A 12500-nucleotide genomic window follows, 5' to 3' on the forward strand; every position below is an offset into this window, starting at 1 on the left:
AATATAAAAAAAAATCGAAAAATTCAGAGGTAAACTGCGTGTGTGTGTGTGTGTGTGGGTGGGTGTGTGGGTGGGTGGTAGGGTCGGTGGGTGCGTCTAAGCGTATCTACGCATTGGATCCCATGAGCATAATGTACCATCCTGAAATACGTCGGTACGTCCGATCCTTGGGTACGACGGTACGATCTTTGAGCAGGCAGATACCGCCTTTGAGCACGATAACGGTACGACCCTTAGGTGTGATCGTAACATCGTGCTCAAGGGTCGCACCGTCGTTCTCAAGGGTCGTACCGTCGTGCTCAAGGGTCGTACCGTCGTGCTCAAGGGTCGCACCGTCGTGCTCAAGGGTCGTACCGTCGTGCTCAAGGATCGTACCGTTCGTGCTTTAAAAAAAGCGCACCATCGACCTTAAGGGTCGTATACCGTAGCGCTCAAATATTGTTCAGTCGTGCTCAAGGATCGCACTGTCTTGTTCAAGGATCGTACTGGCATGCTTCAAAAGATATCGTCCCATCTTGCTTGAAAAATTACATATAAATAAACCACATTTCGCTAACGATACACATGATTCTCCCCCTCCCTTGCTACAAACAAAGCCAGTCCAGTCGAACTGTTCCTAGATAGCAGCAAATCAGGCAGCGTAGGGTCAGCAAGAATATATATTCAGTTACACACCACACCATACCACACCCTTCCCCCCCAAAAAAAAAAGAATCGACCAGAAAATGAAATCAGATTCGGCACACTCAACACCACCCCTGGTAGCCAGATCCACCCAACCATCCAACCTGACCCAGTTCGCTGCAGTTCGTTGATACACTTGTTCCCTCTCACTTAAATCTTCATTTGTGCTGGTAAAACGCCACTATAGCCTTCAAGGAGAGAATTCCCACTCTCCTTTCCTGTAACCTCACACAAGAGGAGTTATACGTAGGTTATTCATAATTACAACCCAGGTGCTTTTTCAAGGCTCCTGACTGGACTTTGCCAATTATATAGTCTAGTCAAAGTTGGTATTTCACTTGCGTTGTTACCTCAAGTAGGCGGAGTCCGGTAACACCCATAAAAGGAGTACAGTATATATATATATATATATATATATATATATATATATATATATATATATATATATATATATATATATATATATATCTTTTTTTCTATTCTTCATTCTTTCCCTAAATCTAAGTGAAATTCCACCAACAATTCATGTCACTTATCGTGTTTTTTCCAGCCCTTTATCAGGTGCCTGTAATATCCTTATCTCTGTCCAGAATAAAAGAGAAAAAAAAAGGGCGGAAGCGGAGATAACCTGGCTTATTTATCCCAGCGAGGAGGCCATTAGAACCAATTAAATCTAATGGGGAGGATTCACACCCGACTCCACTGACACAAGCAAGCATAACATACTCTCTCTCTCTCTCTCTCTCTCTCTCTCTCTCTCTCTCTCTCTCTCTCTCTCTCTCTCTCTCTCTCTCTCTCTCTCTCTCTCTCTCAACATGCGGTGGACAACTCAGGATTTATAACAGAATCACGAATGGAAGAATTGATTGAGGGATGGGGGGAAGGGCATAGACTGTAGCACCTTCATGCCTCTGGTCCAGCGCGAGAACCTAGAATATGTGTATATACGGTACCTTTGTCGTCACTTGTGAATATGATTTGCAGCCTTAACGTTGCCGGGATTAGGTCTAATATACCACTACCCTGCCCCAGAGAAGTGGTGCGTGTACCCACTGCAGCGAGAGATTACATCCCCCCCCCTCGCCAATGCCTTGAGACAAATACCCATCTTCACAAGACTCTAATACCACTAACTCACCAGCGACAAGCAGTTTATATAAGCAGGTGGGGGGGGGGCCCCCCATATCGTAACCCCCCTCCCTTCAAAAAAGACGCGCCTAAAAAAGAAAATAAAAAAGAAAACTGCTGCTGTAATGACATGGAAATCTCCTCCCTCACTGTGTAGGTGTGTGTGTGTGTGTTTGCCTTTGGACGGACGGTACTTGATCGGCTTAATGTACTCTGCCCCTGTCCATCACGGAGACTAATGTGTCTGAATCCCCCCCTCTCTCTCTCTCTCTATCACCGGTAAGTCCCCGTGGCTAATCTCCTCTCTCTCTCTCTCTCTCTCTCTCTCTCTCTCTCTCTCTCTCTCTCTCTCTCTCTCTCTCTCTCTCTCTCTCTCTCTCTCGCCCCCCCCCCCCCCCACACACACACAGACACGGAGCCAAAATTGGAAGTAATGTTCTACGACAGTGAGTTAATAGGAGAATGGGGAAGGGTTGGAGGACGAAACCGAGACCTTTATAGAAAGAAAATGGTGTGTGTGTGTATGTGTGTGTGTGTGTGTGTGTGTGTGTGTGTGTGTGTGTGTGTGTGTGTGTATGGGGACCATACATAGACTATAAAAAAAAATCCTTTACGCCACAAGGCTTCAGAGAATTATGCCATATAATCTATGTGATCCTAAGCGCAATATTGAACCCATAAACCTACAGCATCCCCTGGAACCAGCTGTTGTGGCTACTAGCTGTATCTGGAAGTTATAGTGAGTAGAAACTCCCGCACATCTTTCATCCACACTCGGCTCCCTTCTGGTCTAGATACGAAAGAAAGAAATAAAAGAAAACTTCTGTGTTATGCTTGTGGACCGCAAAATTTGCGTATCACTTGATTTTCTTGGTTTTTTTTTATCTGCTTGCGTATTTTTGTAGATGGAATTAGTTGTGTCCGTTCTGTTTCTAGGATGTCTTTGGAGTCACCCTTTTTCCATCGTGCCTTGGTTACCACTTGAAATAGAAGGTATTTATTCCAAGAGAACATTTTTTTTTTTCCCCCCAGTTGTGTATTAACTATAGCTGTGCTGTGCTATGCAGAGGGAGGGTGAAGGGTAATAGAATTATCGACGAGAGCTGGACAGAAGAATAGACAGAATTTGGAAAAGGTGTAGACAGATTAGACACGTGGGCAGATGACAGGAGAGAGAGAGAGAGAGAGAGAGAGAGAGAGAGAGAGAGAGAGAGAGAGAGAGAGAGAGAGACTACAGCAAAAATCTTTCCCTGGGAGATAAACTCAGCTGCGTTTTAAAAGCTGCTAAAACTGAAATCAAAAAAAATATATCTCAAAACATTTCAGGAATTGGTGGAGTAGTGTTCCAGCATATATATATATATATATATATATATATATATATATATATATATATGTATATATATATATATATATATATATATATATATATATATATATATGGGATTCACTTGCAGTTTGTATCCATGTCCGTTGCCTCACCAATGGGAATGAGAGGTACTTCACGTATTTTTCAACACGGTGTAGTAAGCACAAACCCGATTAAGGGATGTTGGTAGTGAGGTAAAAATACACTTCCTTTTTTTTTTTTCCAATTTCAGTCGTTTAAAGATAGACAAACGCACACGGAGGCGAGAATAAATCCATTTTTTTTTTTTGTAAGAATACACTATTTTTTTCAGTTTATTTGAATATCACCAGTTAAAAAAATCTAGATGCAATACTTTTTTTTTTTTTTTTTGCATATGTTTCTGACAAAATGATGCTTTCGTTACGTTGGTGGTGTTGTGGTGCCGCGGTGGATGAAGGCCAGTGTCACACTTCCTTCCTCGCGACACTCATCACTCCTGTACAACACAACCGTACCCACAACCTAACAACATCACACAACCTAAGAAATGACAACAAAAGTCTCTCTTCCTCAGGGAAAAACTATCTTACCCACAACACACCAACAACATCACACAAGCTTATAAATAACAACACCAGTCTCTTCCTTAAGGGAAAAATATGCATAACTAACTAACAACACTGCTACAACTTCCAGACTATCCTTCCAATCACTTACAACATCCATTGTCCCTTCATCCTCCTCCATCTCTTCAGGCACAAACCCTAAACCTCAACACCTCACTGATCCCACCACGCCACACCACCACCTACTAACCCCTCCAAGCACTGCTGGTGATTCTAGTCATTTACCTGAATAAATGTACTTGCTTGCCTCAAGCAGGGTATCTCTGTTCCACTGTGTCCCCATTTCGCTCCCCTCCCAGTCCAGCCATCCATTCCCTCACACACGGTTGGATTTTTCTTTCATAAACATTCTCCTTTTTTTTGTTTTCCCCCTTTTCCACTCTAGCTCCCTCCCTCTTCAGCACCCTCTTCATGAAGGCACTCCCCTACTATTTTCGTTTTCATCTCCTCCCTCCTCCCTCCCTCGCCATTTTAGGTATTCAGTGTGCGTCCTTTGATCTGTTATTGGGTCACGACGAACTTTTAAGCCGCGAGATACGATTGTCGCCGCTCATGAAGTCTCTCAGTCACTAGATTTATTGTCGTTTGGACTAGATTTTCGTCATTTATTCCAACTTTTCCTTTTTCCTTCCCCACCCCTCTTCCTCTCTCTCCTCGCTCTCCTCTCCTCTCCTCTCCTCTCACTGCTTTCTGATCCTCCGTTATGTGTTTATTCATATTTCCGTGGGCTGTCGTCTCTCTCTCTCTCTCTCTCTCTCTCTCTCTCTCTCTCTCTCTCTCTCTCTCTCTCTCTCTCTCTCTCTCTCTCTCTTTCACAATGATTCTTATCTTTTCAGCATTTTGAGATATTCTTTTTATTTCTTCTTCAGCATATCTCTCTCTCTCTCTCTCTCTCTCTCTCTCTCTCTCTCTCTCTCTCTCTCTCTCACAGTGATTCTTATCTTTTCAGCATTTTGAGATATTCTTTTTATTTCTTCTTCAGCATATCTCTCTCTCTCTCTCTCTCTCTCTCTCTCTCTCTCTCTCTCTCTCTCTCTCTCTCTCTCTCTCTCTCTCTCTCTCTCTGCCCTTAAGTTCCTTTCCTATATTTTCTCCGTCGTACACTTTTGCTCTCCTTCTCTTCGATATATTTCACTCATCTGCGTCGCTTTTACGACCTTTTATTCTGACCTTTCGTCTGACCTCCCTCACTGTTCCACATCGTTTCCAAACCATGTATCCACTTTCAAACCATGTATCCCTTTCCAAACCACGTATCCATTTCTGCGCAAATCTTTTCACCCCACCGTCAGCCCTGGCCACGTCTTTCTCCTCTCTTTTATATCATATAACATTTGCATAATTTCTCTATTTGTATGAGACTTGTATTAAGAGAAGCGTGTCCACGCCTTCAAGAATGGGAAGACTTTATGGTGGGTGTGATAACGGTGGCTGTATGAGAAAAAGAGAAACCATGTCATGAGGTCACAGAGCCTTTTCAATAGGTCAACCTGGGTCATGGCAACAACACCAGGATGTCGAGGGGACTTACATAGCAACACACAGGTCATCGCGTAGACCGTTGAGGCACAGAAGCTTACGAACGAGGTCAGAAAAGGCGACACAGTAGTAGTTAGTAAACACAGGGTCATCAAAGGCCATTCAGGGTTACAGAGCCAGAAGAATGGGGGTCATGTGGACACTTAAAGTGTCTCAGAAGGACATGGAAAGACTCACAGACAGAGTCATGAAGAACCCAAATTGCTGTTGCACAGTGTCACACGGAGGCAGAGAAACACACACACACACACACACACACACACACACACACACACACACATACACACACACACACACCACACACACACACACACACACACACACACACACACACACACACACACACCACACACACACACACACACACACACACACACACACACACACACACACACACCCGGTACACTGTCAGAACGGAAAAGTGGGTTCCAGTGGAGCACACTATAAAGACTGGCCACTGTAATATGAGGAACGTGACCAGGTTCGAATACAGTGCTTCATGAAAGGTGCCTCTTCTCTCTCTCTCTCTCTCTCTCTCTCTCTCTCTCTCTCTCTCTCTCTCTCTCTCTCTCTCTCTCTCTCTTACTCATTTATTCACCTGTTTATCTCCATATATATACCACGTGCATGGTGTAGTAGTCTAGATTGCCCTTAGATTCCAATTCCCTTGTATATTTAGATTAATTCTCCTAACGATTGTTCAGCCATAGTGATATCACTGGATTATGTTCCATGTTCACCAACCAAACTTAACTCAACTTTTACCTTTGAGTGAGTTCCCATATGATTAAGTTAGGCTCAGATACCCTAAGTTTGGTTGGGTTTACTTAATTCCTTCCTGATTATTTCTGTTCCTTTGCGAATGGGAAATGTCTCGCGTGTATAGAATTTTGAAATTAGTAGATTACGTGTTTCATCAAAGTTGTGGGCTATTTGACTTGTCAACCTATTAGAGATAACGACCATTTGGTGATATTTAATTTCGTTTTTTACGTCATTAAAACTAATGGTTCAGATCCCAGGCCATTATCTCCCACCAAATTCTTTCACTTCATACCCATCCATTCGTCCAGACATACATACATACATACATACGTACATACATACATACATACATACATACATACATACATACATACATACATACATACATACATACGTACAAACATACATACATACATACATACATATAAACATACATTCGTAGGATGCATACGCGCAGATACATATGTCTGCAAACACTGTGTTCCCTTGCAGTAGAGAACACAAGGAAAAAACCTTGTCCATACTAATCTTCAGGATGGGGGCAGCTGTCTTGTGGTTCGATCTATGGTAAAAAAACTAATAACACGAGTATGGGGATGGTGGTCCCAGGCGAGCAAGAGGAGGAGAAGAGGAGGAGAAGAAGTAGGAGAGGTAGGAGGAGGAGAAGGAGGAGAAGTAGGAGAGGTAGGAGGGGGAGGAGGGAGAAGAGAGCAAATAGAAGAGCTCTACCTTCCTTGAATAAACCATCATTACCCACGGCCACAGATGGAAGTGTTTGCTTGGGAGAATTACAAGAGGAAGGCGAGGTGACCCATTAAAGTAAGGTACATATATGTCTTCTCACTAACAGCTTATCTTTTTTTCTTTCTTTTTTTTTTCTTTCATAAGTTGAGACGACACGGGCGACTGAATGCCCTAATCAAGGCCATCGTATTTGCCTCCTCTCTCTCTCTCTCTCTCTCTCTCTCTCTCTCTCTCTCTCTCTCTCTCTCTCTCTCTCTCTCTCTCTCTCTCTCTCTCTCTCTGCCATTAGTCATGTACCCCAGTTTATCGGCGAACTCCCTTCCCCCCCCTTTCCCCGATGGGAGGATGAACAGGTGGGTGGAATGTGGACCGACTGCCACCGCCAGGATTTGAACGCACGTAGGCTTGACTTCATTTCGGCCCCACACCACCCCCACCACATCTGCTTTGACTCCTCTTATCTCCATTATCGCACCTCCTACGACAACAACATGGCTGCTGTCGTAATTGCGTCCCCACTGCTTAAACCAAGTCATTATCACCACCACAGACACCACCAACCATCACCCACTAGAAATACAGCTGTATTATCACCACTACGGGTATTGCATGATCACCATGCACGCACGTGTGGTCATCCAGCATCAAATCACCAATACAGCCATGCTAGGAACTACGAGTACCACTGTCATACCACCACTAGCGATACCATCACGTATTTTCCAGACTCACCACGTCGTCACCCTTACATCATCCTCACCACTTCATCCTCACTACCACCACGTGATCTCCACCACTTCGTCATCAACGCCACCACATTATCACCTCCACTTCGTCATCAACGCCCCCACATTATCACCTCCACTTCGTCATCAACGCCACCACATTATCACCTCCACTTCGTCATCAACGCCCCCACATTATCACCACCACTTCGTCATCAACGCCACCACATTATCACCACCACTTCGTCATCAACGCCACCACATTATCACCTCCACTTCGTCATCAACGCCCCCACATTATCACCTCCACTTCGTCATCAACGCCACCACATTATCACCTCCACTTCGTCATCAACGCCCCCACATTATCACCACCACTTCGTCATCAACGCCACCACATTATCACCACCACTTCGTCATCAACGCCCCCACATTATCACCACCACTTCGTCATCAACGCCCCCACATTATCACCTCCACTTCGTCATCAACGCCACCACATTATCACCTCCACTTCGTCATCAACGCCACCACATTATCACCACCACTTCGTCATCAACGCCCCCACATTATCACCTCCACTTCGTCATCAACGCCACCACATTATCACCTCCACTTCGTCATCAACGCCCCCACATTATCACCTCCACTTCGTCATCAACGCCACCACATTATCACCACCACTTCGTCATCAACGCCCCCACATTATCACCACCACTTCGTCATCAACGCCCCCACATTATCACCACCACTTCGTCATCAACGCCCCCACATTATCACCACCACTTCGTCATCAACGCCCCCACATTATCACCACCACTTCGTCATCAACGCCCCCACATTATCACCACCACTTCGTCATCAACGCCCCCACATTATCACCTCCACTTCGTCATCAACGCCCCCACATTATCACCTCCACTTCGTCATCAACGCCACCACATTATCACAACCAGTACGTCACCAACGCCACCACAACCCCCAAGGATTACCAAGGCATATATAAGCTCCGGGATGCGACCCCTAATGGCCTCATACATATCACTGTCTTCAGTGTGTCTATCTTGTGGATAACAGGAGATAATCTCTCTCTCTCTCTCTCTCTCTCTCTCTCTCTCTCTCTCTCTCTCTCTCTCTCTCTCTCTCTCTCTTGTAATGAACTTGACTCATTACGGATGAGAGAGCATCTTGGGCGGATGGGTGGGCACTGGAGAGAGAGAGAGAGAGAGAGAGAGAGAGAGAGAGAGAGAGAGAGAGAGAGAGAGAGAGAGAGAGAGAGAGAGAGAGAGAGAGAGGCAGCAAGGATGGTCTTGGATTCATAAAGCTGCAAAGGGAATTAAAAGCTTTGGTGCTGGAGTATATCATTTATTTTAGGTTTCCTAAAGCCATCTCGTTGTTTTTGTGCTAAAAAAAGTTTCTTTTTTTTATACGTACGCAAAAACATTGGTGCGTGTAATTGTTGTGATGTTGCTGGGTCTCTGTTTATGTGCGTGATTACCATATGATTATTAATCGTGTGATCTGTACCAGTGCTTTTTACTCCTATGCGTATATACGCACACACGACCCAGACACACGCGGGCTGACTGCTTTCTGGGTTAATGCTCCAGTACATGTAATTACCCTAATTCCCTTGTACCTGTTACTGACGTATTGTCCTTGTCCCTCTGACTGGCTTAGTTTTTTGTAACTGGCATAATGTTTTTTTGCAGCTGTGACTGGTACATATGACCGTTTCAGTGCCCTAGATCACCCAAGTAAGAACAGGTGAAATAGCTGTAGCTTTGATGGATGCAACTCCATGGAATTTGAAAATTCAGCTGAGGGATTTTTAGGGGGAGGGTCAAGAAATTCCTCTTTGAGTTTTGTGAAGAATCTAAGATATATATATATATATATATATATATATATATATATATATATATATATATATATATATATATATATATATATATATATATACTCCTTAGCCAAGTACCCATTTTATCAACTGGTTCTCTAAGGAAAAAGATGAACACCTGGATCCACTGTGGACCGACTGCCGCGACCTAATTCCAACCTATACAGCAGACTCAACCCCCCCTGGGCTGCCTATGAATACGTGTCACGGTCAAGCAACGCTGACCGCTACACTTCACTGGTCCCACAACAAGCTCACATCAGGGTTTCAATTCTTCCTTTCTCAAAACCTCAGGCTGGGCGATGCCACAGAAACATTGGCCAATACCTGTTGGTCGCGACAGGTAGAAAATCGTGAGTTTTACTGTCTCACGTAAAAAGGTTAGGAAGCCCCGATTTACATGGTGGAAGGGGATGACACAAGGGAGCTGGGGAAATGTCTGTATGTAGGTGAGGTAGGAATTGTTGATTTCAGATGATATTTTGTGTGAGCCAGAGGTTAATGGAAAGTCGTTCTGTCTGCTCATTGTCTGCAAAACTTCACGTGAAAGTCATCAGAGGAAACACAGGTGTCTGCATATATATATATATATATATATATATATATATATATATATATATATATATATATATATATATATATATATGAGACTGAGAAACATATATGTAATTAGGAGATGAGATTGTGAGAAGCAGATGTGTGGCCGTGTTGATGAACGAAACCACAAAACTACAACGAATGACAAAGATGTTTTGGAAAGTAAAGAGGGAAAGAGGATTGCCACGATGAATGCTTTTAATAGGGCAACATGAAGGGTGTTCTAAATATGGTGGAGTTGTCGTGAGGTATGAATGAATGTGAGGTTGTTTGTACCTTTAATCTCCGGTACATAAATAATTTGGAATCTACTGAACTTGTCTTGGAAAATTTGCAGTTGAGTCACACTCTCAACACATGCCCGTTCTGCGAGGAGAGTTTGGACACCCTATCAATCCAAGATGACTTAAAGCACATGTCAAGTAAGAAATGTCTCTCATCCAGATAATGGAAATGATATCAACACATTTGATGTCTAATACAGAAATTAAACGTCACAAAGAAGATGGGATGATTTATGTACGTGGTTGAGAATATCAAAGGCCCTATGCTTTCCCATCTCGAGTCCCCACGTACAATGCAGGGTGGGGAGGAGCCTTCTGTTTACTATCCAACGCCCATCTGTGATGCTGAATGGGCAAGAGTCGTCTGCTTTCCTATCCTCCATCTCTATAGAATAAAGATTAGGATTCCATTATTGTCCCATAGCAGATAACCTCTTTATAAGGCCACCAGATCCTCTGTTATCCACCTCTTCCTGATACTCTGAGTGTTTAAACTATGAGATTCTACCCTCCTGCAGTATATACTCCTGGACACGAAATAAATTGTCCTCAGCATTCATCAGTTGTGTATAGAGAGAGATAGAGGTATTTAGTAATCTAATGGTCTCCACAGACGGCGAAAAGGGTTGGGAGGTGTTCAAATATTTCCAAATATATGGGACAAAGAATACCTAGGATACAATAGAGAGATAGACACATGTGTGTTGACAAAATCTCTAAGGGGGTTGGCCCATAGGAATCAACTTACTAAGTAGTCAATAGAACTTAAAGAATAATGCAACAGATGAGCTGCAGAACGAAAAAAATATATATGTGGCTCCAGAAAATAAGTTAGACGTCCAAGCTGACCCGATGACAGAAAATCAGAGGACAGTGAATATCATTGACATTCATTAATGGGGAAAAATGAATTTGTAATTGAAATACAGTTCCAACAATGAGCTGATGCAAGTAACTAATTATCAAACCCCAGAGGATGTATTCATACATGAGAGGGGGGGGGGGTATTGGGGGGAACTATAAATAAAAGTCAATTTCAACGCCAGCTGCAGCACCCACATTAAAATAAAAAAAGATTAGTGATAAGCAAAGGTATCGTTGGATGATCGAGTCTTTAAAAGCCAAATGTTCAACACGACCCGATTTACGTCAAACATTTACCGCGTCGAAACGAAGCCAATGATGAGAGTAGATGAAGATTACGGGAGTGGGCGAAGGAATGGGAGGTGTTTAAGGAAGCAGTGCTGACACATGCGAGGGAAGTGTGTGGTAAGCGGAAGATGGGAGGGAGACATGTGGGAAAAAGGGGTAATTTGTAGTGGAATGAAGGAAGATTAGTTCCCAACGAGGAAGAAATCTTCCGCCTGCTTACTTTCCACTTCCAAAGTTCTCATTTTTTTTTTTTTCCAAATTAACAAACTGAGACCGTTTCAACATCCAGGTCAGTACCTGTATGTATACGTCGGCAGCGAAAGAAAATGGTAAAAAAAAGAGAGTCACATAGCCCAATTAGTAAGCAAATGTTTTCATATATAAAAAAAAAGAACGAAAGACTTATATCCACAAGTTTTCTTTTGGAGTTTACGGTGGATTGTTGACTGAAAATATTTGACTAATGGTGTTTAGGTTCCTCATTAGCTTGAGACCACATCACGGATGACCTCGATGGGTGATACAGCCCTATCGTAGTGGTACATGTCATCCAGAATACAACCAGTGCAACTCTAACCCACAAGAGTCATTATATCACATTTTTTTCTTTTAATTTTGCTAAACCTTTTAAAGAAATGTCTTGGGAGGGCAGGGTGTCCTGCTAAGCCAACGGGAGAGTTTGAAGAAATCTAAATGATCCCTTGTGAGTTGCGGGCTGCGTTTCTACCTGTGGAGGAAATCTTTCATGTCTTTTGTGGGAGAGATTCTGGACACACACTCCAGCATCTACGACAGAGCCACGCATGCCAGATAGACACGACTACTTTCCATTGGAGATAATGACAGGTGACGTCAACCAGCATTACAATTCCATATATATATATATATATATATATATATATATATATATATATATATATATATATATATATATATATATATATATTTATATATATTCGATTCGACCATTGAATACCATAGTTGGACCCTAGAGCACGATGGAAC

This window comes from Panulirus ornatus, chromosome 58 (genome assembly GCF_036320965.1).
Source record: "Panulirus ornatus isolate Po-2019 chromosome 58, ASM3632096v1, whole genome shotgun sequence".
Taxonomy (NCBI): Eukaryota; Metazoa; Arthropoda; class Malacostraca; order Decapoda; family Palinuridae; genus Panulirus; species Panulirus ornatus.